Genomic DNA, 24,812 nt, shown 5'->3' with positions numbered 1-24,812 from the left:
GGGTCACTCTTCTGTGACGTTACCTAAAGTTGGTGGGGTGGCTGGAGGGAGGGGTCGGAGAATGACCGGCATCGCTGGCAGTGATGTCTCTTGATTCACAGGTGTATTAATGTGACTATATCCAAACGTCTGTGTCTTGTGACTCCCCTGCCCCGGGACCAGCACAGAGGAGTCTTCAGCCCAGGACTCCTCCTCCCGGGTCCCTCCTCCTGGTCTCGAGTCCAAGCAGCCCCAGCCTGATGATCTGTGACTCAGGGCAAATCTGACCCTCAGCTTCCTCCTCTCCAAAACTGAGTGGGTCAGACTAGATAATTCCTAAGGTTCCTTCCAGCTCTCCCAGCCTGTCATTCTGACTCTGCAAATGCTGACCAGGGACAGGACAATGTGCTGGATCCAGAAGGACAAATAATGCAAATGATTTGCAACCATGATATCAACTTGGGGCTCTAATACTAGAGCAATAATGTATAAATGTCCAGAGATGAACTTTTAACGCAGATTTAATTGCTCTATTATTCTTTATAAGAAGACACAGTAGAAGAGGCAGGATCCAGGCCCCCTGTTCTCCAGCCCTGCCCTGAATCAACCAGAGGCCGTAATCTCATGAAAAGGCGAAGATTCCAGAAGCCCTCCATGTGAAGCTAAGTAAGTCAGGAACATGACTCCTCTAACCAGGCCTTGCCCTCCAGGGCGGTCCACCACCACCAGCAGCAGCAGCAGCAGCAGCGCCTGGAGCTGATTAGAAATGCAGGGTCTCAGCCTGCTCCAGACCCAGGCGTCAGCATCTGCATTTGAACAATATCCCCAGGTACCTTCATTTGAGCAAAGCTGTCCTAGCTCCCTGGCTCTCCAAGTTGGCTGTACATTGGAACCACCCGGGGGGGGGGGGGGGTTGATCAATCCCATCCCCCACTCCGTTAATTCAGATTTCACTGGTCTGGGATGTGATGGGGCACTGGGACATTTTTAAGGCTTTCTAGGGAACTCTCATGTGCAGAAAACATTCAGAAGCACTGAACTAAATTCTCAGCTTCAAGTTCTAAAACTCATCTCCAGAGCCAGCCAATCTCCCTCTAGAAAGGTCTGTATCACCTTTCCGAGGACACAGCAGGGTCACCCACACACAGGAGTCCTAACTGATGATGGGTCACCAGCCCCAATTCCTGCCTCCTGCGTCTGCCCTTGTGTCTGAGATTATCTTGCTGGAGCCTCCAAGCTCCTGCAGGATGCGGCCCTTCCCGGGGCAAGCTCCCTGACAGCACAGGCTCCCTCTCTCTTCCTTGCTCTCTGTCTCTCACAGCAGCTGAAATGCTCTCAATCAGAGGGCAGAACTCACCTCTTCAGCAACATCTTTCGGGCAGGGATCTCCAAGCACGGGTACACCCCGGCCAGCAGCTAGAACGCAGGGAGACATAAGAGTCCAGGGCAACTCTGCTCCCCTCTGGTGTGTGCGATTCTGAGTCAGCCTGCATCACAACTAGTAACTGAAGGCTAACGAAGGTCTCTGAGCGAGGACCCGCTGACAGTATTCACCAGCATTTATGTTTCCCTCCTTTTAAATGACGTGATTCCTCCCAGTTACCTACTGCTCTTTGAGGGCTGTATGGATTCCGTGCTTCAGGATTTTCGAAGGAAATATTTATCTCCTTGGGTAGGATAAATTGAGAACTTTGGTATTTATGTAAAGACAGCACAGGAGCCAAGCCAGAAGCCAGCAGTTCTGGAATCTACCAGAGCTCACAAGCCAGTTAGTGATGGGGCCACTAAATTGAGGACTGAGTCTTGCAGTGAAAAGAGAACCCACCAGCCTCAGCTGGGGGCAGATGATCTGTCCTCGACCTGCCACCACCAAGTGACTCAGGAAGGGAAGGGACTGGGGCCACCCACAAAACAGACTTGAAAACACCATGCCCGCAGAGAACTCTCTGCAGCTCTACATTCATGAGTTTGCCCAAATGAAAAGTGATTAAACTAAAGTGATTTCGTCAAGTCAGCCCTGATCTTTATCGCAGAAAGCTGGCTTGTCTTTGGGAGGCAAGGGAAGGTGGAGATTTTAGCTAGTGAGTCACACGCCTCTGGAGGGGAGACCCCGGTGGGGGTGGTTTCCATCCACGACGGACTAACCTGGGCCCCTGAGCAAGGTACCGAACCTTGCAGCATCTGTTTCTTCATCTGTAAAATGGGGGAAATACTAATGATCAGAGAGTTGGTGACACACAAAAAGTACGATGCAAGGTGGCTCTGATTACTTGTCACTTCCTGCTGGATGTGGAACGTGTGTTTATGTGTCTGTGCGTAAAATGAATCATCCGCCCTAGACCAGATGAAATCACAGAGCAACTGGTTTTAAGAACAAGCAGGAGGAATGCTGGAGGCTGAACTGCTACATCAATGTGCGGTACAGATGTTCGAGGTTTTCTTACCAGGCTATAAAAATGTTTACACAGTAATTAGGCCTGTTATCAGTACACAAACAGATTACACTGTACAGAATGAATGAGCAGCTCAAAACCCTCCCATTTTTCATCAGGTTCAGAGAGCCCTCCTAATTCTCAGGCTTCCCTAAATAAATTCACTTTTCTAACAACACGGAGCCAGCGCCAAGTGGAGGGAAGAGGCACTGGGGCAGGGAAAGCGATTCTGTTTGATGGAGCGCGTGTTGTTTGCTCTCTTTCTGGTCCGCCTTTTCTCCCCATCTGTAAAATGAGATAACCAGGGTTCCTGCTCCCTCTTAAACGCCATGCTTCTGTTACTTTACAAGCATTCTCTCCTGAGCACGTATTCGCTCTCCTCTTCACCAAGAAAGGATGTGTTTAATTAAAGCGCTGATGGGAAAGGTAGCAATTCTGCTGAATCACATAATGAGCCTCCCATCCAACACATTAACACTGAGTTGGTGGCAGTTCATTCCCAACACTGCAGCCCCCAAACCCAGTCTGCACGGCGAGACCACGGAGAGGACAGGTCTTCCCGACATCTCAGTGGCTCCAAGTAACACTTCATTGAATGCTTTTCTTTTCCTGTTTTCAAAGGTAAGATTCCATTGCAATAAACAAGTCACCAAAATAATTAACCAAGCTCCCTGACTTGCACGTCTAAGTTTTCATATTAGCAAACTGGTGTTAATGAAACAGTAGAAGTGATTTGTAATCGTGACACCAACTTTGGGGTGCCAACCCTGGACCAATATTGTTTAAATGCTTGGAGATGAACTTTTAATCAATATTTAATTGCTCTATTCTTTGTAAGTATGAAGTCTGCTTTCAGTGAACACTCTGAATACTAAAAAGGCAAGATTCAGTTTCTCCTCTAAGTTATGTGTTCAAGTTTCCTGATGATTTTGTTTCAAGGGGAAAAAGGTCACCGAGGTTTCAAGCTCCAGAGGAAGGAATCTGGGAGAGTAATTTAGAGATAGGGTAACTTGTTACAGCAATATCCCCAAATCCTTCAACAAAATATAAATGTAGATATTTGAAATGCATAGAAAGAAAAGCTAACAATATCTGCATGGAAATGTTAATGGTCTGGGGAATGAGAGTGCAGAAAGGTGTTTGTTTGTTTGTTTTATGTAACAGCTCTATATGGCTTTAATTTCTTTAAAAAAAAAACAAAACAATGTTTGCTTTCATATTGAAAAACATTTTTTTAAGCATAAAACAAAGAGCCACCCACTGGACAGCAGGTGCAGAATAAACATCCTAATTTCTGCCCCAGTCAGGACCATGGGTTTTTGACATTAAAATTTCTAGAAATAAAATGGTAGGGGAAAAAAAGTATTTAGTAGATAGAATCTCAGAACACTCAATTCAAGACATTTGTGGTCATCATTAGTGTCTACATTTTAAAACAATTTGTTTCTGACTACAAAAGAAATTTGAGTTCATTTTCAAAAAAGAAAAACCAAAAGCCATTCATCATGCCAACTCCTTTGGACAAGCCGTGTTAACATTTTTAGTCTACTTCTTTCCATTATTCTTCTGTACCATGTTTTTAAACAAAACTGAAATCATGCTAGAAGTGTGGTTTGGTCCATACCGACGTTTAATTGGTACGTTAGAAACCACTAAATTAAGGTCATCAAAGCAACTTCTCTCCATCTGTTACTCTTAAACACTACATTTCATTTTCTACTCTGACGAATAAAGACTCACTTTATTGTACCAAGGCAGTGCACACAGAATGGACAGCTGCCAGGGCAATCTTTTGAAAACATAAATTAACTTGTGTCATTTTGCCATTTAAAACCCTCCAGGGGCTCCCATCAAACTTGGTAACAAACCCAAACTCTGCAGGGTGACCTCTGAGGCCCCCCATGACCTAGACCCTGCTTCTCTGTATACATCCCCTGCCACACTAGCCTCCTCCTTGTTCCTCTAAAGCACCCAGTTGTTCCTACCCCAGGATCTTTGCACTGGCTGCTGCCATAGCCTGGAAGTTCTTCCCCAGATCTCCCCTCAACTCACCCAGCTTAAATATGGCTCCCCAGTGAGAACTTTCTGACCACTCAATCTGAAGGAGCCTCCACATTTGTCTTAAAGATACCATCTAATTTTATTTTCTATTTTAATTTTTTATCGTGTCTTACACCACTAGAATATAGGAGTACCACCCCTACCAGCCTAATGCACCATCATCCCCAGTACCCAAACCAAGGATGCTCAATATATATTGGCTGAATGAAAATGTTTTCAGAGTACCCAGATTTGTGGGGCACGCGCTAAAGTAACCTACTTAAATAGGCCTTATTCACAGCAGCACGGCTGCTTAATGAGACTTTTTAAATTAGGCCGTCACCTTCTTCCGTGGCCTGGTCACGGAGAGCTGCCCAGAGCCCTGCCGGTGGGGAAACAAGCAAGTTATTTCGTCCTGGCCAGGCTTTCACTTTGTTTATCCAACCCCTTACTTAAACCAGAAACCCTGTAGTTACACCCTTCCTTCCTACGCCAGTCAGTCAGTACGCCCCGCCACCCGTCCCTCCTGGGGAGGCCATGCCCAAGTCCTTGAGCAGGATCCTGCCAGTTTCCTATCAGAAAAACTGCCTCTCCCCATTCTGATGACCTTTCAGAAAACTACCCCTGATATGGAGACCCAACGCTATGCCAACAGGACATTTCCTCTGAGCATTCTGAATGTAGCAGAAGAAGAAGATGACGATGATGGTGATGATGATGGAGGAGGAGGAAAAGGCTGGAGATCATTTACTTCCATAGCATCACTAGAGAGAAACCAAAAGAGGACTCCAGCCACCAAGATCCTCTAGTCTGCCTAACTGCCATCTGCCCCAAGCCCAGCTCTTCAGGTGTGCCCTCCGCCTGGTGACTCCCCAGCAGTACTTCTAATACCTCCTGTATGTTTCAGTTGTTCACCAGAGTTGGTTTCTGTTGCTTGCCACCCAGTAACACTGATGATTCTCCTAAATGTCTGCTGAGTCCATCTCTTCTCCTCTGTACTCCCCATGGTAACCTCGGCACCAGCCACCTCACTGCTATCTACACCTCTGGTCTTCTCACTGCCCAATCCATTTTCCATGAGGTCCCCAACCGGACCTACCTAAAATTCAAATCTGACCACGCTGCCCGCCCCCTAATGGAGAAAGGCTGAGCCCCTGGTCCTGACCAAAGGCCTCCTTCTATCACTCCAGCTTCTTCTCTGGTCATTCCCTGCCTCACCCTTTAAGCTCCAGGAGCTCCCAACTACCGGCTGCGTCCTCATATTTTCCATATGTTTTCTTATCTCTCACCCTGTGCCCATCCTACCTTCTCTGTGTTGGGATACCCATGTAAGGCTGGCCACTTTATAATCATCCTTTAAGCTCAGCTCAGACATCACTGCCCTTCTAGGCTAGCTGCCTTCCATCTCTGCTCACAAATGTGTATCCCTCACACATGGGCTGCCTTCCCCACTAATCTGTGAATTTTTTGATGACAGCCACTGTGTCACATTAATCTCTATATCCGTACCACATAATAGGCACTGAATACATTTCTGTTAGATCTTAAATGATTAAAAACATAATTCACTTGGAAAGCCCCAGGTTGGATGCAACAACTGTGCTTTCATTTTCCTCCTCTACAACCGCATGCAGAATTACCCTCCAACAGAACGACCGAGGGATCAGCCAATGCCCTACCCATCTCGAAGGATGTTTCATTGCTTGAGAGCCAGGATGCACACTGTTTTAACAAGCATCAGAGGCTATGGCTGGTGGCGCTGCCTCATGGTTCTCCACCATGAAAGGACATGCAGGCACTCTGACTACATCAGGTTAAGCCTGGAGGGAAGGGCAAAGACGCCACCCACCCCATACCAACGTGGGCGTAGATAAGGAACATGCAAACAAGAAGCAGCACCCGATCATCCAGCCAGTCTGGGCTCGAGCCTCACGTGGTTCCAGTGTGGGCGCACATGGAGGGCAGCGCCTCCTCCCTGGACCTGCTGCCCAAGGCACAGCTCCTCCTTTGCCTGAGTTTTCTCATCAGAAATGAGGAATGAGATGCCTCCCTAAACACAGACAGGACACTTGCCATGGGTCTGACCCTAGACAAGGCACCGAAGGTGAAAGGTTACTGAAACACTCTTCACATCCTAAGCAGCAGTGGGGAAAGAGCCCTGGATTTAGAATCAGAAGCCCCAGCCTATTAGCCAACCACAGCCCTGCCTCTGACCCACAAGCTACCCGACCTCAGGAAAGTTAGTTACCCTCCAACCCCCCACTGGCATCAGTTTACACATATGAAAACAGAGGGTGACGTGAGCTCCAATGTGTAAAAGTGTCTGGCACCAAGCAAAGTCTCAGAAACCTGAATGAAGAGGGTCTGCAAGGACCTTAAATGTCCCAAGTTCTCTCCGAGCCTGGACAGTTCCTCTCCGTGGAAGAACGCACGCCCCCTTCTGCTGCCCACTGAGCACTGCATAGGCTGTCAGTACTGGAGGGGGCCGGCAGAGCCAGCGGGACTGCAGACACAGCACCAGGACCGAGGACCACTGCACAGATACCTCTCCAGGGGTGCTGACCGAGGAGCACACTGTCCCTCCAAAGCCACTCCCTACGGAACAGAAATTTCTAGATTGGAGCCCAGCCCTGCCCAACACTTGGGTACTGATCAGAGGCCTCCACTATGGAGATAAAACCAAGCAGCTGTCATACAGGCGCCCTCACCCCACCCCTATCCCCACCTCCCCTCAAACCCTGGAGTCATGGGTCTCCATCAAGTATTGCCCATCATTTTCTCCATGGAACGGGCTGAACTGAAGTATTTTCTTTCTAAAAAGCCCTTATGCCGCACCCTCACTGAAGGCCTGATTACTGGCAAGAGTTACACTCCGAGTTCAGAGAAAGGTGATCTTTGTGAACAATTCTAAGAGGATTTAGCGCTCTTCCAATAAAATATCCTAGGGATTGGGTTTCCAGAGTTTTGTTTTCATGACTCCACTTGGATACCGCCAGCAACCCAACATCAGGGTTGCAGACCAGCTCCTCGGCAAACACAGCCCGTCTTCAGGCAGCTACTGCCATGAAAAACCCACATGTCTGCAGTGAGCTCAGAAAGGGGGGCCACTCCGCTGAGCCTCCACCAGAGCAGGCCTTGGGGGGGCTCAGACCAGGGGTGTCTGTTGGGCATTCATGGGGGACAACTGCTTAAGGAACTAGCAAAGTTATGCAGCTCCTGGAGCCCAGGAATGAATCCTAAGCTGGGGTGTCCCCACCAAGCTGCAGGCACAGGAGAGGTCCAGACTTCAGAGCTTCATATAAACAAGTAGCAAATAAAATGGGGACCCCCACGAACACTTTCTTCTTCTCCCCCCAACAGTTCCTCCCACCCCACCAAGATGAAATAAAAGCCATCAAGCCAAGGAGGAGAGCTGGAGCTGGCCTTCGATAAAAACCGTGCCCTGCTCTGGCCCCAAGGCAATTTCACACCAAATGGCTTTAAAACCCTTTCCAAAGCTCTGACGCCTGAATTGAATAAAGAGTTTATCTTTCTGACTGAAAGTCAGCAGTGAAAGCAGCAGAACGCAGAAATCCTAGGATTTATGAGTTTTCACATTGGCACAAATGCCGTGTGTGTGTGGACACACAGAGGGCAAAAATCGACCCATTCTTCCTAGAGAAGGTCACCTCGATTCTATCCCTGGGGATGCTCTTACTCACTCTAGAACGTAGTTATTATTAGCACTAATCAGACTTCAGTGGACACGACCCAACAGAGCCACACACAGCCGACACTGAGCTGCTATTCTCCGAGCCCGGGAAAGTGTCCTTTCCTGCAAAAAATCAAGCTCAGGGCCTGGGGATGGCGCCCCGGTCTTGGCACCTCAGGAACTGCAGGCACCGTTTCACAGGGCAAAGGGCTGGAACACCAATTTCAAGGAAGGTGCTTCCCCCACAAACTGGTCTTCAAAGAAAAAAGAGAAGACAGAAATGATTCTGGGGGTGGGGGCAGGGGGCGCACGTGGCTGGCGCCTAGGTGGCAAAAAGTAGTCCTCTGTCCACGCTCAGCACCCCCATCCCGTCGGTGTGAGGCGTCCTCCGCTCTCTCTGGCCCCCAGGCGGGCCCCAGAACTACCTGCTGCTGACTCGGCGCCCTCAGGCCAAGTCTGAGGAAGTTCACTCCCCGTCGCGCCAGTCCGAGAGGCTGGGGCACCGGGTAAACCCAGACCGCCAGGGAAAGTCGGCGCCCGCCCCTCCCCGGGCGCGGGACTCAGGGAGCTGATGGGGGCCTAGGGACCAGCTGAGTGACAGCCGTGTTCCCACCTGGGCTGCTGGAGGCCTCCGGGTGATCCCGCGCTCCCTGGAGCCCACGGACGCCGGGCGGGTGGCAGCGAGCAGCGTGCGCCCAGGAGGGGAGCAGCCCGCGCTGGGGCTGGAGGTGGAGGTGGAGGGAACCCTCCCGCGATCCCCAGGACTGCCGGTTCCCCGAATACCTGCAAGCCGCCCGGCTCTCCCACCTGAGCTGCGGGGCGGCTCCCCTCCCTTCCACCAGCCGGGCGCCCGCGGCCGGGGGCGCGCAGATGAGCAGCTACTGGCGCCGGAGACTCGGCGAGCGGCTCCCAACCTGCAGCCCGCACAGCACCGGGACACCCGGGTGGGACACCCGCGGCCCTGTCCCAGCCCCACGCCTCCAAGCGGGCCGCCCGCAGCCACCCACAGGGAGGGCAAGGTGGCTCCGACCACCCCCCGCCCGCCCTGCGCCCTCTGCCAGTGCCAACAGGTATGGGAGGCGTTGTCGCCCGCCCGCCCACTCGGGGGCCACTCGCGACAGCCCCGGGCTCGGGGCGCGATGCAGAGGGGCGAGCACGGAGGGAAGAGGCGAGGGCGGGAGCGAGCGGGCGGCGGCACTCACCTCAGGCTGGGCCGGGGCCGGCCGCGCGGGCCCGCCGCCCCGAAGCCCGGGTTCCGTGGCGCCTCCGCGCGTGCGGGGGGCTTCCTCCGAGGTCCGCAAGGAGGGGGCGGCGCGGGGGGAGGCGCCGGCGCGCCGCGCTCAGCCTCGCGCTCACACCCCCAGCCGGCCGCCGCGGCCCCGCGCCGGCATCCTCGCTGCCGCCGGCTCCCACGGCGCCCCGGGCCGCTCCCCAAGCGCGCGCCGGGGCCGGCGCGAGCCCCTCGTCGGCTCGGAGCGCGATCTGGGCGCGCTCCTCCTGTCCTTGTCCTCGGCTCCCGTCTGGGGACGCTGCCCCGCACCCCCGGCTTGGCGCGTTCCTCTACCCCTCCCGCTCCCGCTGGCCGTGCAGAGCCCCGGCGCGCTGGCTCAGCCCATGTGCGCGGCTGCCTCGCTGCGCCCCGGAGCCCAGTGGCCGAGGCCCCGCCGGAGTTGCGCGCCCTAGAAACTCCATGCAGCTCCGGCCTCCTCCCCAGCTCCTCCCCGGCGGGCTCCCCGGGGCCTTGAGGCCGCCCGCAGCGCCGTCCCCGCCCTGTCTTCGCCCGCGTCGGGAGCCGGGGTTCGGGGCGCGCCTCGCCTGCGAGGGTCGGGGGGGGCCCCCACCCCCACCCCTACCCCTCCGCCTCGCCAATGGCTCCCTCGGTTTCCAGGCAGCGCAACCTGAGGAACGCCTCGGCGCGCGCGCACTCACACTCGCGCACACACACACACGCGCGCACACACACACACACACACACTGCACACACAGGCACACACGCGGGGGGCGAACTCGAGCTTAGCAGACGGTCCTCCTTCCTTCCTCCCCAGAGAAGCTGCCCACGTTAACTCCGGCAAACTGCTGTTCCTCGGTATTGGACAACTCACCCAAGCGCCCCCCACCTTAACTACTTCATCCCCGGCGCCACGATCACACCTGCGTCCGCGCCCAGGGGGAGGGTGGGCACCAAGTTGAGGGACCGGCGGCCAAAACTAGGGGAGGAGGATTCGGGGTGCCCACCCCATCACCATCTAGGGAAGTACTTCTCCAGCGATCGCCCGCCCACCTTTGATCCTGCTCCCTGGGGCCTGAGAATGCGTGGTTTGGCCCCCCACTTCCCTTTCCAAGGTCACAGAATGGATTTGATGAGGGGGAGAGGGTGCTTGGACACAGGTGTGAGCTAGACATCGCGAAGACTGTCTGCAGTCTGCCCTGGCACTGCCCTCTGCCAAGTCCATACCCAGACAGACCCCTGTCCTCCTCTGCCCCATGCCTCAAGGGCAACTCGTTAGCTTAGAGTCTCCAGTCACCTTTCCTGGTCCCCACCTGTCTACCCCTCTTGTGCCCAGAATCCGATAGAATACTCAGTTCTACCAAGGTTTGTGTTTTTTAAAAATTAATTTTAAAAAAAGGGGGGGAAAGAAAGAAAAGAAAGAAAAAAACCACAACACCAAGATGCATCTGTCTGCCCCACAGAGTCAGACACCTACCAGTCCCTTTCTGCTCCCCCAAGGGTGTGCTACTGGAGAAAGAACAACCCACCTGACTGAAGCAGGCTAGTCTTTCCTTACAGCACCCTCCTTTCCAGGGTCCCCAGTTTCTTGCCCCCCTCTAGGTGGCAGAAAGATGGCTCCACTAGCTCAGATTCCTCCAATTCCCAGAATCAAAGAAAAGATATATATAAAAATTCTCACACCAATCAGGAACAAAGCAGGCAATAATGCCATAAGCCTCTGTCCAAACAGCTCAGCAGTCACCTCTCTTCTGGCTGGTGCAGCTGCCAAGAGACTGTGGTTATTGGTCCTGCCAGCCAGCGGCACAAGTTAATAAGGGTCCCCAGCTTGCCTGCACTTCCTGGTTTGCAGCCAGGGCGTGGTTCCTCTGAGCCCTGGTAGCACTCATTGCTCGTACCATACCTTCGGCATTTAGCAGTTGCTACCCTGTATTCTCACTATCTTTTCTTGTACCAGCCTTGCCTCCCAGATTATCTTCTTTCACCACTGGCTGAATCTTATGGACCTAGTTCATAAGAGATGTGCACAGGAGGCATTTCGAGGGGAATCCCTGAAGTGTCACGGGCAGAGTCTCACACTGATCTTTCCCTCTGATCTCTTAGTTTGGATGAAAGCTGCAACTTCTAACAATCTGTTGCCTCTATCAGCAGTTGTTTTTTTATCATTTTCTGGACCACAACCAGATCACCAGAGTCCCTTAGCAAGTCTATATATACACATGGCATTTCTGATAGAAAGTAGGGTCACCATTTAACCAGAGAAGGACACATGTGTCCAAAGTTCTCTGCCCTCACTGTCTGTGTGAATTTGGACAAGTTGTTTATTCTAAGTCTCACTGTCCTCATCTGTAAAATGGGGGTAATTACAGTATCTATTGCATACAGTTGTTGTAAAGTTTAAATGTGATAACCAGAAATAGTTCATTCACTTAACTCAGCTCCGGGCATAGAAAGCTTTCAACAAATATTGGTTGCTGTCATTATTCGTGAGTAGTTAACATGTATCAAAGACATTACCTTGGGGGAAAAAAATCAAGGATCTCAATGGGTATCAAGAACTAGGAAGCCAGGTGGCAGACTTTGGTGCAGACACTACGTACATTTTCCTGGTCCTCGCCAATGTTGACCATTTTGAGACTTCCAGGGTAAGAGGGTTGCAGGTTCTCAGGCCCTGATACCCTTGCTCTGACTTTTATTCATTTGCTCAATATATATTTATTAAGGGTCAAAATGTGTCACCTCCTTCCCATTAAACTGCCAAAGAAAATCTTGTACCAAATATCAGAATGGAAGCTAAAATCAACATAGAACAAAATGGGTTCCATGCATTGGTAGTTTGATTTAGCATAAGTACTCTGTCCAACCCAGAATAATCCAGCCCTCCAGGAAACAGCTGGGGGTAGACATTAACTTTGTTCCACCACCTACCTCTAGCTTTAGGACTCAGAGTTATACAAACCAGACACCTGGACACCTGCTACCTTACCAAGTGGTAATCAGTGTTTAACCAAGTGGTCAAAGTCATTCCCACCTCTATCTCAGCCCTCCCCTCATCTTTCCTTCTTTTGTTTTACCTTCAGCAAATACATCTACTTCAAGTGCACAAGACAGCCAAGGGTAGAGGGTGAGGAAGGAGTCTTGCATTTTAAGGAGAAATAGGCAGAAAAAGAAAACATCATTTGGGGATGCGCTAGAGGGGAAAGTTTTTCATGTATCCTATCCAAATACAGAATATGGAATGCACTGGCTTCTTTCCAACACGCACCCTCGACTTTGTGGCAAGAGGTTTTTGAGTGGTTTTTAGGCAGCCACAGATAACCAGAACAAAATCTGGTATCTGGAAGTAGAGTGCTGCTGTAACAAAAACTACAATTGTTGGCTTTGGGGTTGGACAACGAGCAGAAGCTATAAGTGCCTTGTAAGACTGTTGGTGAATGCTGCAAGGGCCTCAGGAAGACTCCCGGAGAAAACTTACAGGACACTGAGAAAACTGCTCCTGGAAACTGGAAAAGAGCACCTGAGCCAGGTACTGGTGGGACAGTTAGCAGAACGGTTGCCTGTGCAGATGGAAAGTCTACCTAAGGAACTCGTGGATCTGCTTAGGAGAGCTCCAAGCAGAGCACAGAGAGAGCCAATTGGGATTTTCTAGATGCCTATGATAAAAGACAAGAAGAGATGAATTAAAGCGGAAATTAGCCCTTTTTTAAGTAGAATTTAGAAGAAATAGAAAGAACCAGGACTTGCTGGGTTAGAAAGGATAACTGTTTCTCGTTCTGACACCTCCTGGCAAAAGTGTTCAAGTTCAGGGCAATAAAATGTGGTCTCCAGACTAAGTTCGGGATGGGGCAGTCAGATCCTTTGTTAAGACCTCACACATATCTAAGGGCATGCCTAAAAGAGCTTTCAAGAATCTTAAGAGACCTGGTCCCTCAGCAGCCTGAAGATAGAGAAGGACCTGTGTTTAAAGAGATGTGTAAGTGTGGCTTTTGTCTAACGGATGGATTATAATTTGAAGCATAGGAAGCCCTTCATGTTTCTAAAGAAAACATACTAATTTGGGACTGAAAGCGGACAGAGACAGCACAAAAGGAAAGGAGGTCTTTGGATCCCCAACCCTCTATAGGCAATAAACAGGCTGCAAACGTGGGCTGTTTCTTATGGGAGAGGAAGAATGACTCAGAGAGGAACTGGGAGCACAAAAGGTGAAGCCAAGAGCTGTGAAGAATCATTCCCAAGAATCAGGACTGGGCCCTGATTAAGGAACGGATGACATGTTCCCAGCTGCATTTCAGAATTGCTATGAACCAGTCAGACTGCTACAGAAATACCACCCACATCCTCCCTTACTGAATGGGGTGTCTACTGCAGTTACTGTATCTCGGCCTCACTGGTCTATGCTGGGTGTTTAGGGGAGAGGACGGACGAGTTTACAGATCATCAGACTGAGAAGAACTTCACCTGAAGAACTCAAGAATGGGGCCAGGAACCCACAGAGAAGGAAAAAGCACTGGTGTGAACCTGCAGTCTCTGTTGCCTTTGGTTGTAAAACATCAGCTGATTTCCAAGTAGCATTGGACCAAAAGGCCGAAAAGAAAGTAATATCTCAGACATTTGGAGAATATTACAGGCTTAAAGAGAAAATAATCAGGTGGCAGTGCTACCAAGACAGTCAGGACCTGAGGGACTAAAATCCAAGGAAAGAAAACCTCAGAAAAGTTAAAGTATCATTCTGCTCCATTTTCCCCCAAAGGCATTTGCCTCATTTGAAGCAGCACAGAGTGAAAGGCAAAGAAAAGAAACCAAGCAGCAGCTAAGTGGCTACACGGTGGGAAGAATGCTCGGGAATCTCACAATGCCAGCAGGGCAAACACCAGAGTTTAGTCAAAGACAAAGCAGACTCAGAGACATAGAGAACAAACTAGTGGTCACCAGTGGGGAGAGGACGGTGGGGAGGGAAACACAGGAACTGAGGAGGAAGAGGTACAGACTATTAGGTATAAAATAAGCTATAAGGATATATTGTGCAACAAGGGGAATACAGACAGTATTTTATAATAACTATAAATGGCACATAACCTTTAAACATTGTGAATCACAATACTGTACACCTGTAACATATATAATATTACACAGCAACTGTACTTCAATTAAAAAATACATTAGAAAACACTCAAGGCATAGTGATTGACATAGTATGTGGTTATAAATTGGTAGCATTAATGTTTTGAGAAATTTATCAGATTGGTCAAGGTGTATTAGATTCAAGTCAATTCAATAAATAATCATCTATGAGAAATTTTTTAAAAATTGGAATTTAGAACCTGCCAAGGGAAGGGCACTGATAAACACCCCAGGGTTTCAGTTGAAGCTCTTGAAAGACTATATGCATTAAGATGAAAGGCAAACCAGAAGCCTTCAGAGAATCAAGTCCATCTTCAAACTGCATCTATCAGTAAAAGGTGCTCTACATCTGTCCTAACTGCCTGCCAGATGGAAACTAAAATCCCTCTGAGGGTAGTGAACAACATCAGGCCACAACAATGTTTCAGATATACTATCTGGCATTTAATTAAAAATTGCCAAACATGCCAGGTGACAAGGCCAAATTAATAAAAATCAAGAGAGAAAAACAGACAATAAAAACATAGGTGATCTGTATATTGGAGTTATATAAAACAAACATTAAAACAATTGGGATAAATGTGCAAGAAAATGAATGATAAGACAAAAGTTTACCAGGGAAAAACTAGAATGTATTTTAAAAATTGAATCAAATAGTAATTCTGGAACCAAAACAAAATGCTTTCAATATATCTTCTTAAAGCAGAACTGACACAGCAAAAGAGATTAGTGAACTGTTAATTAGGTCAGGAGAAAATCTCTTGCTGAAGTATGTAATGAAGGAAGAATGAAAAATAGAGAAAAGAGCTTAAGAGATACGTAGAACATGGTGAATGGTCAAACCTGAAATTGAAATCTGAAAAGGAAAGGGGAGACAGAATGTGGTGGATGCAATCCTGGCTGAGAATTTTCCAAAACTGAGTAAGTCACAGATTCAGGAAGTCCTACTAACTCCAAGCAGGACATGTACAAAGAAAGCCACACACAGGCAATCGTAATTATATTTCTAAATCTCAATGACAAAATATTAAAAGAAGACCCCTCCTTCACACACACACACACACACACACACACACACACACACACACACTACTTTCAAAGGAACAACAGATGACTTCTCAACAGAAATAATCAAAGTTAGTATAATTTACAACCATTAGTATAATCTTTGATATGCTAAAAGAAAATACCTTCCCACTAAAACTTTGAATGCAGTGAAAATACTCAATAAAGAGAAAGCTGAGGGATTTTTGCTTCTGAGCTAGCGCCAGACTTGCCCCTCCTACTCAATGTTAACAACTAGAAAACTAGACAAAATATGTAAATTAACTGTTTTCAATAATTAGACAACAGCCAGTGCAGGAGTGTAGTCCATGAGAGAAGAGCAGTAAATGACATGAGCCCTACCATTGCCCAACTCTCTTCCTGGAGCCATTTCCTGTACACCATAAAGGGAAAAGAAACCAAAGCACAGCACAGGGGTCTCACTGAGCTGAGGAGACAGAGACCAGACGTCACGGAGGCTTAGGTAGCTGGAATTTGTTAGGCAGAAAACTAGAAAGAGAAAACCATGCAGCAAAGAGCTGAGAAAACCATAGGGATTTCTTTGAGTTCCTGGTTGATAACTAAGATGTACGTTCATAGGGTAAAATTCCTTGTGGCCAGGAAAAGAACAACTGGCAGAGAGCTGTAAGTGGAACAGTTCCAGGGGTAAGAAAGAACTGGAAGACACTCAAGTTCTGATGAACCTGAGTGGGTAAAACACCTGGGATTCCAGTAGAGGCCCCAGGTAGACTGTACCTTAGAAGTAGGACAGAATTAGTATTAGAATAAAGGTAACTACCATAACCAAGCTTAAAAAATCATCAAGTGGATCAAGCTAATTCTCAAGTAACTCATCTGCCTAACAGACAAACTTCAAAACTCTAAAAGGACAACAACAAAATCCAGAAACTCTCATGTAACATTCATAGTGTACATAGAAAGAGAAGCAGAAATAATCAGAATAAGGGGATTAGCCAACAGAGGCTTTCATACAGCTATTATAAATATGCCCAAGGATTTAAAGGAAAATATAAACACAACAAAAAAAGGAATGGGAATTACTTTTAAAGCAAATAAAATTCTGGAGCTGAAAATATAATATTTAATATTAAAAAGTTGCTTGCTGGACTTGATTAGATGCTGTAGAAAAAAGTAAAATGATGACAGTTAGAAACTCAGGAATGAGGAGAGCTGGAAATGGTAAATATCTGAGTAAATATAAACAATTTTGTTTTCTCATTTTTAAGTTTCTCTAAAAGATAATTTTAAAGCAAAAATAATACCAATGTATTATGGAGTTTATAATAATGTATGAGTAAAATGGACAATAACAGCACAAAGGATGGGAGGGAAGAAATTAAAGAATACTGTTATAAGATACTTAACACTATCCATAAAGCAGTATAATATTATTTAACATTAGATTGCTATATGTTGAAGGTGCATATAGTAAACCCTAGAGCACAAAGAGATATAGCAAACAATCTCCAATAGAGATTAAGCGGGATATTTTTTAAATAAGTGATGCTAAGAAGGCATGAAAAGAGGAAAAAATAAAGAACAGATGGGACAAATAGAAAATAAACAACAAAATAGTAGACTGAAACCTAAATATATTGTGAATTACATTTAATATAGAGAGTCTAAAGCTATAATTAAAGGACAGGAAACCTAATTACTAACCCCCCCCAAATAATAATAATAAAGGGCAGAAGAGATCAGGCTGCATAAAAATACAGTAACACCCAATTATAGACTGTTTGCAAGATACACTCCTTAAATATACAAACACAGATAGGGTCAAAGTACAAGTATAGGAAAATGCATGGGATGAAAAGATTAACCATAAGAAATCTGGAGCAGCTATGTTAGTATCAGACAAGATGCACTGCCAGAGATAAACAGGGTTAATTCATAATGATAAAGAGTCAATTCATTAAGAAAATATAATAATCCAAAATGTACCTATAACAAAGATTTAAAATACATGAAGCACAATACATGAAGGAAATAACAAATCCACAAATATAGTGGGAGACGTTGACCCACCTCCCTCAGGACGGAGAAAACCTGTAAAGATGCAGAAGACTTGTCAGACACCAGCAAATAACTTGACCAAACTGAATTTATAAAACACTGTGGGATACACAGGCTTTTCAAGGACACGTGGAATGTTCATAAAAGACAGACCATACGTTGGGCCTCAGAAGGATTTTTAATAAATTCAAAAATATTGAGATCATCCAGAAAATATTCTCTGACCACAGTGGAACTGAATTAGAAATTAATAACAATAAGATACTTGGAACATTCTCAAGCCGTTTATTAAGCAAAACACAGTTTTATGTAATACATAAGTCAAAGAATAAAAAACCAAAAAGTTTAAAAATATTTTAAACCAAATGAAATGAAAATGAAAATACATGTATTAAAATTTGTCGAATGCAGCTAGAACAGTGCTTAGAGGGAAAATTATAGCTTAAAGTGTTTATTCTAGAAAAAGATGAAAGGTTTAAAGCCAATATTCTAAGATTCCACACTAAGAAGCTAGAAAAGCAGCAAATTAAAGCCAAAGAAAATAGAAGGAAGGAAAAACTAAAGATAAGAGCAGAAACCAATGAAACAGAAAATGTACAAAAATAGAGAAAATCAATGACAATGTCAGTGAAATTGGTAAATATCTGTCTAACTTGACTTTAAAATCTGGAGAAAATACAAATTACCAAGATCAGGCATAACGGAAAGGGCTTCCCTCTAGATCCCACAGACATTAAAAATAACAAAGGAATATTATAAATAACTCTACTCCAAAAATCTCAATAAAATAGAAAATTCCTTGAAATATACAAATTAACAAAATAGATCCAAGAAGAGACAGAAAATATGAATAGTTTTCTATCTTTTAAAGAAATTTAATTCATAATTAATAATCTCCTCCTTCCAAAAACAGAAATAAACCCCTTCACACCCAGGTGACTTCTCTGCTGAATCCTAACATATACTTAATGAAGGAAAACATCAAACTCGTTAAAATCTTTCATAGAGAGTGGCTCATCTCAAGTCATTTTATGAAGCCAATGTTACCCCATTAACAAAATCAGATAAAGGGTTTACAAGAAAAGAAAAGAAATATAAATGCAAAAGCCTTAACAATATATTAGTGAATGTATGAAAAGGATAATACATCTTGGCAAAGTGGAGTCTTTCCCCAGGCCTACAAAGTTGGTTTAAATTTTTAAAAATTAATCAGTGTAATTTATCATCTTCAGAGAAGAAAAAAATCAGGATCATCTTAATGCATGCATAAAGAGCATTTGACAAAGTTCAACGCCCACTCGTGATCAAAAACTCTCAGAAAATTAGGAATGGAAGGGAACTTCCTCAACCTCAGAAAGGTCATTACACAAGATGTACAGCTACCATCATACCAAATGGTCAAAGACTGAATGCTAACTGAATGCTGTTCCTGTAAAGCCAGGAACAAGGCTTCTATTGAACACTTGGTGGGGGTTCCAGCCAATGAAATAAATAAAATGCATACAAATTGGTAAGAAAAAAGTAAACTGTTTTTATTCAAAGTCAGCATGATGTATATGTAGAAAATCTTAAGGAATCTACCAAAAAGGCTTTTAGAACTAATAAGTGACTTTAGCAAGGTCACAAAATACAGTATCAATACCACAAATAAGCAACTGGAAAATGAAATTTGAAATAGCACCATTCACAGTAGTATAAAAAACATGAAATATATTAGGGGGTAAGTTTAACAAAATAAGTGCAAGATCTGTATACTAAAAACTACAAAACACTGCCGAGAGAAATTTTAAAAGATTCGAAAATAAATGGAAAGATATAGCATGTTCATGACTTGGAGTTTTGATATTTTTAAGATGCTAATTTTCCCCAAAATTGATCTATATATTCAACGTAATCCAAATCAATATGCCAGAAAGCTTTTCCTCAGAATTTGACAAGCTGGTTCTAAAATTTATACATAAATGCAAAGGACATGCAATAACCAAAACAATTTTTAAAAACACAAACGTTGGAAAGGACTATCCGATTTTAAGACTATAAAGTTAATCAAGAGAGTGTGGTTTTGGCAAAAGAATAGACATAGAGATCCAAGGAAATAATAGAACAGGAATAGATCTACACATATGTGATCAACTGACTTTTGACAAAAGTGCCAATTTAATTCAATGCGGGAAAGGATAAGTCTTTTCATCAAATTGTGCTGGACAGACAACTGGATATTTATGTAGAAATAAATGAAACTTGATACTTACCTTATCCCATACATATAAAAAACTCAAAATTAGATCACAGACCTGAATATAAAAGCTAAAGCCACAAAACTTAAAAAAAAAAAAAACTTTGCAACTTTGTAAGCAGAAGTTTCTTAGGACACAAAAGCACAAATAATAAAAGGAAAATATTGATTGTTTTACTTCATCAAAATTGAATTTTTTTACTCTTCAGAAGATATCTTTGAAAAACTGAAAAAGGCCACAAATAGGGAAAATTATATATATAATTTATATTTATATATTATTTATATGTCATATATACATATATAATACTACACATCTGGCAAAGAACTTGAATTAAGAATATATCAAGAAATCTTGCAAATCAATAAAATGAAAATAAACAACTCAACTTTTAAGTGGGAAAATTATAGAGTAACACTTCACAAGATACATTGAATGGCCAACTACACATGAAAAAATGCTCAACATTGTTAGTCATCAGGGAAAGCAAATTAAAACCACAGTGGAAAACTACTACACAACCAGTAGAATGGATAAAATTTAAACACCTGACAGCACCAAGTCTTGGCAAAAATGTGGATGAAGTGGAACCCTCACACGATGTGATTAGGTATGTAAACAGTTCAATAATCTTGAAAAACTGTTCGTCAGTTCCTTATAAAGTTAAATGCACCATCACACTATGATTCAACCATTTCAGTTGTAGATAACTGTCTTACAGAAATAAAGTCCACACTATGACTTTTACATGAATGTTCGTAGCAGCTTTATTCATTATAGCACCAAACTGGAAATAATCCAAATGTCCATCAATTGGTGAAATGATAAACAAATTATGGCATATGCATACAATGAGACATTGCTCAGCAATGAAAAGGAACAAACCAGATACCCACAACGTCATGGCTGAATCTCAGAAACATTATTCTGAGTGAAAGAAGCCAGAACACAAAACAATCCATACTCCATAATTTCATCCTTATGAACGTCTAGAACAGACAGAATAAATCTATAATGACAGAAAGAAAATCAGTGGATGCCTAGAGTAGAGACTGGGAGGGGTAATGACTGAAAAGGGGCACAAAGGAATTTTTTTGGATTGATGGAATTGCTTATGTCTTGATTGATGGTTACAAACGTTTCCACATTTGTCAAAGCTCATCAAACTGTACACTTAAAATGAGTGTGTTATTGTATATAAATTGTCTTCAACAGAGTTAATTTTAAAAGAACAAATAAAGAAAAAGTGAAGGCTTAAAAATATGATTGAAAAACATTAGTGAAGGAAATATGTTTTTTAGGCACACAGATGAGAGAATTTTTCACCAACACTCATCCTAAAAGAAAGGTTATAATGAGTTGTTCAGGCAGAAGAAATATGATTCTGGATAGAAGAATGGAGCCAGAAAAATAAAGAGCACTGGAAAAGATAAATAGGTGGTAAGTCTAAATAGCAATTATTAAATTTAATCTTATAGTAATACATCTTAATAATAAAGTCTGGTAGGTGTTAAATATATGAAGAAATAGAATCCATGGCAACAATCATACGAAAGGTGAGAGTGGGGTAAATGAAATTAAAAGTGTCCTCGGGTCCTTGCATCATATGGAAGTGATCAATGTCCTAATTTAGGATATATACAAGGGGGTCAAGGATACACGTCGCAATCTCCAGCGTAATCACTGAAAGAATAATAGAAGAATGTACAGTTTGTGGGGGAAGGGGATGGATAATAAAAACACTTGATTAGTTCCACAAAAAGGAAGAAGGGAGTAAATGGAGAACACAGAACAGAGATGAATAGAAAGTAAATTGATTGTTGATTGAAATCCAAATAAATCAGCAATCGCATTCACATATAGTATCAAACTAAAGATATTCTAACCTCCAAAGACGGCAGATTAGATACAAATATAAAACATGTAGATTTTGCTCATAAGAAACACACAGTAAATACGAAGCCATGAGGTTTTCGAAAGGATGGTGTATGCGAACACCACCTGCAAGAAAGTTGGTACAGGTGTGCTAATATCAAACAAAGCAAATTTTAAGGTGGGAAGAGACTCAAGCCGTTTTGTGGGTAAGAAGGAAGCCAGGATGCAGGGTGCATGCCATGAAGGTGGCAGGTGTCTTTAGTGCGTAGCAGAAAACATTATTTTCGCATAGATCTTTGTTGACTTTGCCACTGATGACTGATGGAAAGGAATCAATAAATTGCACTTTTCTTCTCTCTCTGGTTGAAATTTTTCTTTTAAAGGATGGGGTCAGGCAGACAGGGATCAAAATGTCAGCTTCCGTATGCTGCACCCGGAATGGGGTTATTTACCGCCTGGCCAGTCACAGGAGGCGATGGGCAAATGCAAGCTCACGGCCAGCAGTGCTCTTTGCAGGCAGCGATAGCCCAGACGAGAGAGCTACCAGTCCTTTCCTTCTTCCAAACTGACCAATCAGCAATGTGCATGAGGAGCCCTGCCACACTAGCTGACAGCACGTGGGGACGGGACACCCAGGACTGACTTCTCCCTGGGCAGTCCTAGGTGTTTGTTCCTCCACACTTCTGCCAATATCGGGTGTTCTACTGACTGTGCTAAAAATGTTATCTCGCAGTGGAGACATTTTTCAACTACATTCGTTGCCTGGGCCTCAGTTTTGTATGATGCAGATTCGGTTGGTTTGGCATGACACATTTAAAATATTTTAAAACACTCAAAAATCTCATTCTTGATAATCATGTTACACAGCTGAGATTGAGACAGCTCTGACATTTTATAGGAGGAGGAATGAGGTGGTGTCAGCAAATGTTATCCTCTACCTCTGCTGTTCCGCTTTGATTGGAAATTTGCTTTATTTCCAATCAAATTCCTCCCTTTCCCAATCAGAAGGCTGGGATACATTAAGAGCGGTCATGCCGGGACACCCAGCCGCCTCTGCAGCCTCTCTGCTGCAGATGATCTGAGGTGGAGGGGCAGCCTTGCTCCTTCTGGGCAGACCCCTATCCCCAGATCTCTGCTCTAGCTTGCTGTGGAAGATGCTCTCAGGGAGGCTCTTGGTCTACAGCACTGTGCTGGTTCTCAAGCTCGGGCAACTTGGTTAGCCCCCAGCATCCTGTTTCCTTTTGGTTCCAGTTGTGCTGTGTCTGGCAACGAACTCTTCTTTGGCATTTGTACAAAAAGGATAACGTTGTCCCAAAGTTTCGGCTTAGTTTTCACTTTAGTTGGTAATTCCGTTTGTTGATTTTTGTAAGTTTCAGGGAAGAGGCTTTAAAAATACCTACGTACATTGCCATATTTCCTGGAAGTACCTCCTTCTTATCCTGAATTTAAAAAACTAAGCTCAGAAGTGTTTATGTTGAAAAGTCATAAATTCTTGCCCCAGGCTTTCTCACCTGCCTTGAGGCAACTGTGTTTAAACAGATCTGTTTCAGCATGTACAGACTAAATAATATGCTCAGACTTTTTCCTTAACTTACAGATTTTATATATTTTGATTCTTTAATATTTTGATCTATGGTTGTTTTTAGAGCTTTATTTACTGTATCAGTCAGATTGGGCTAGGCTATGTGTCCGATTCTGTCAACTTCGCTTTATGTATTTTAAGCATATGTTATTGGTGTATCCAGTCCATCTCTTAAGTCCCCTCACATGGTTCAAAACTCCAAAGTGAAGAAGAATACTCAGGGAAACATCTCCCTTCTGCCACGCTCTCCCCCCATCAAGCAAGCACTATTATTACCTTCTTGTGTGTCCTGCCAGAGATACTGTACAGCTAGAAGCTGCTTCTTTATACGTATGGTACCACACCATATATATAGTTTTGCATCTTTCTTTTCCACTTGCCGGGATACTGTTTTTAGGTAAAATTTACATATGTGAGGTGCCTGGATCTTATGTGTGCCAATTTGATGACTTTTGATAAACAATATACCTATATGACCACCACGCAATCAAGATACCAAATACTCCCATCACCCAGAGTCAGATTACTTTCATACCGCAGACGTGTCTCAGTTTGCCACCTTCTCCCCACAGCCAACAGAGCACTCTAGCCAAGTTGCCATCCTCTCTGCCAGCTTATCCAGTGGCCAACCGATGGGGTCCCAGTGTCACACTGCAGTAGAGTGGTTTTCTCAAAGGCTCATCTGGTTGGGGTACCACTCCATCAATACAATACATTTCCTTGACTTCTCCTTTGCTCTCTGGATGAAGATACAAATTCTTCCAGGAACAATGACCACCCCCCCGCATTGCCTGGTTCCGTGACCTCTCTGTGCTCCCCTGGTACTGTGTTTTACTGTGTATTCGCTCTGCCTTTCCACATTGCTGGCCGTCATTTTGTTCTTCCTATGTGCCCAGTTCCCACCCATCTCTAGGATGTTCCCCTGCATTCCTTTGTCTTCAAGACTCTGCCCTCGCAGCCCCATCTTCAAGGAAGTAAAGGTACTAGTCCTCCGGATCTCCGCCCAGTCATCACCTCCTGGGGGCAGCTTTCATTTCCTGCTGACCGCCTCCACCAACTCACATCCCTCCGTTAAATGCTCCCCTTTAGAGAACTAACTGCAGCTGCAAGTTTACAGTAATTTATAGGCTCATTTGATTAATGCCTGTTTCCCCCACTAGAAGGTAAGTTTCATGGGGAGAGGGGCTATATCTGTTTATGGTCAACATTGCGCCCCAGTGATGTGCACAGTTGGCACTCCGTAAATTCTAGCTGAAAAATAAATGAACACATTCAGCATTTTTTTTTGCAATCGTTAAAAAATGGAAACAGATCCATAACTTCATATTGATTCCAAAGACATTTGCTATAAAGGAGGAAAGGAGGGACAGTTCTTTTCACAGAGGAATGCCAACTAATAAATATAAAAGGAATAATAGAAATTAAGTCGCCAGTTCACAGCCACTAAAGCAATGATTGATATCGGCAAGAATTATCAGTCTACCTGTTTAGATACAACTCTCCAGCCAAGAATGGTTTTCACATTTTTAAATGATTGGGGGTGGGG

The 24,812-nt window shown here is 44.8% G+C and overlaps 1 protein-coding gene across 2 annotated transcripts in view; it reads right to left on the bottom strand.

Moving 5' to 3' along the window:
• Positions 1 to 24,812, bottom strand: part of CALN1 (calneuron 1) — a 325,396-nt gene that overhangs the window by 280,301 nt on the left and 20,283 nt on the right. Inside the window, exon 1 of one of the 2 annotated variants that reach the window (XM_064478593.1) lies at positions 9,345 to 9,523. The exons of the other annotated variant lie outside the window; for it this stretch is intronic. The gene's annotated coding sequence lies outside the window, so the exon portion shown is untranslated. Of the gene's footprint in view, positions 1 to 9,344; positions 9,524 to 24,812 lie in introns of those variants that run through there. 2 annotated transcript variants of the gene reach the window in all.

This window comes from Camelus dromedarius, chromosome 24 (assembly GCF_036321535.1).
Source record: "Camelus dromedarius isolate mCamDro1 chromosome 24, mCamDro1.pat, whole genome shotgun sequence".
NCBI classification, from domain to species: domain Eukaryota; kingdom Metazoa; phylum Chordata; class Mammalia; order Artiodactyla; family Camelidae; genus Camelus; species Camelus dromedarius.
The sequence above is the reverse complement of the archived record's forward strand: the minus strand, read 5'-3'. Positions and strand labels throughout refer to the sequence as shown.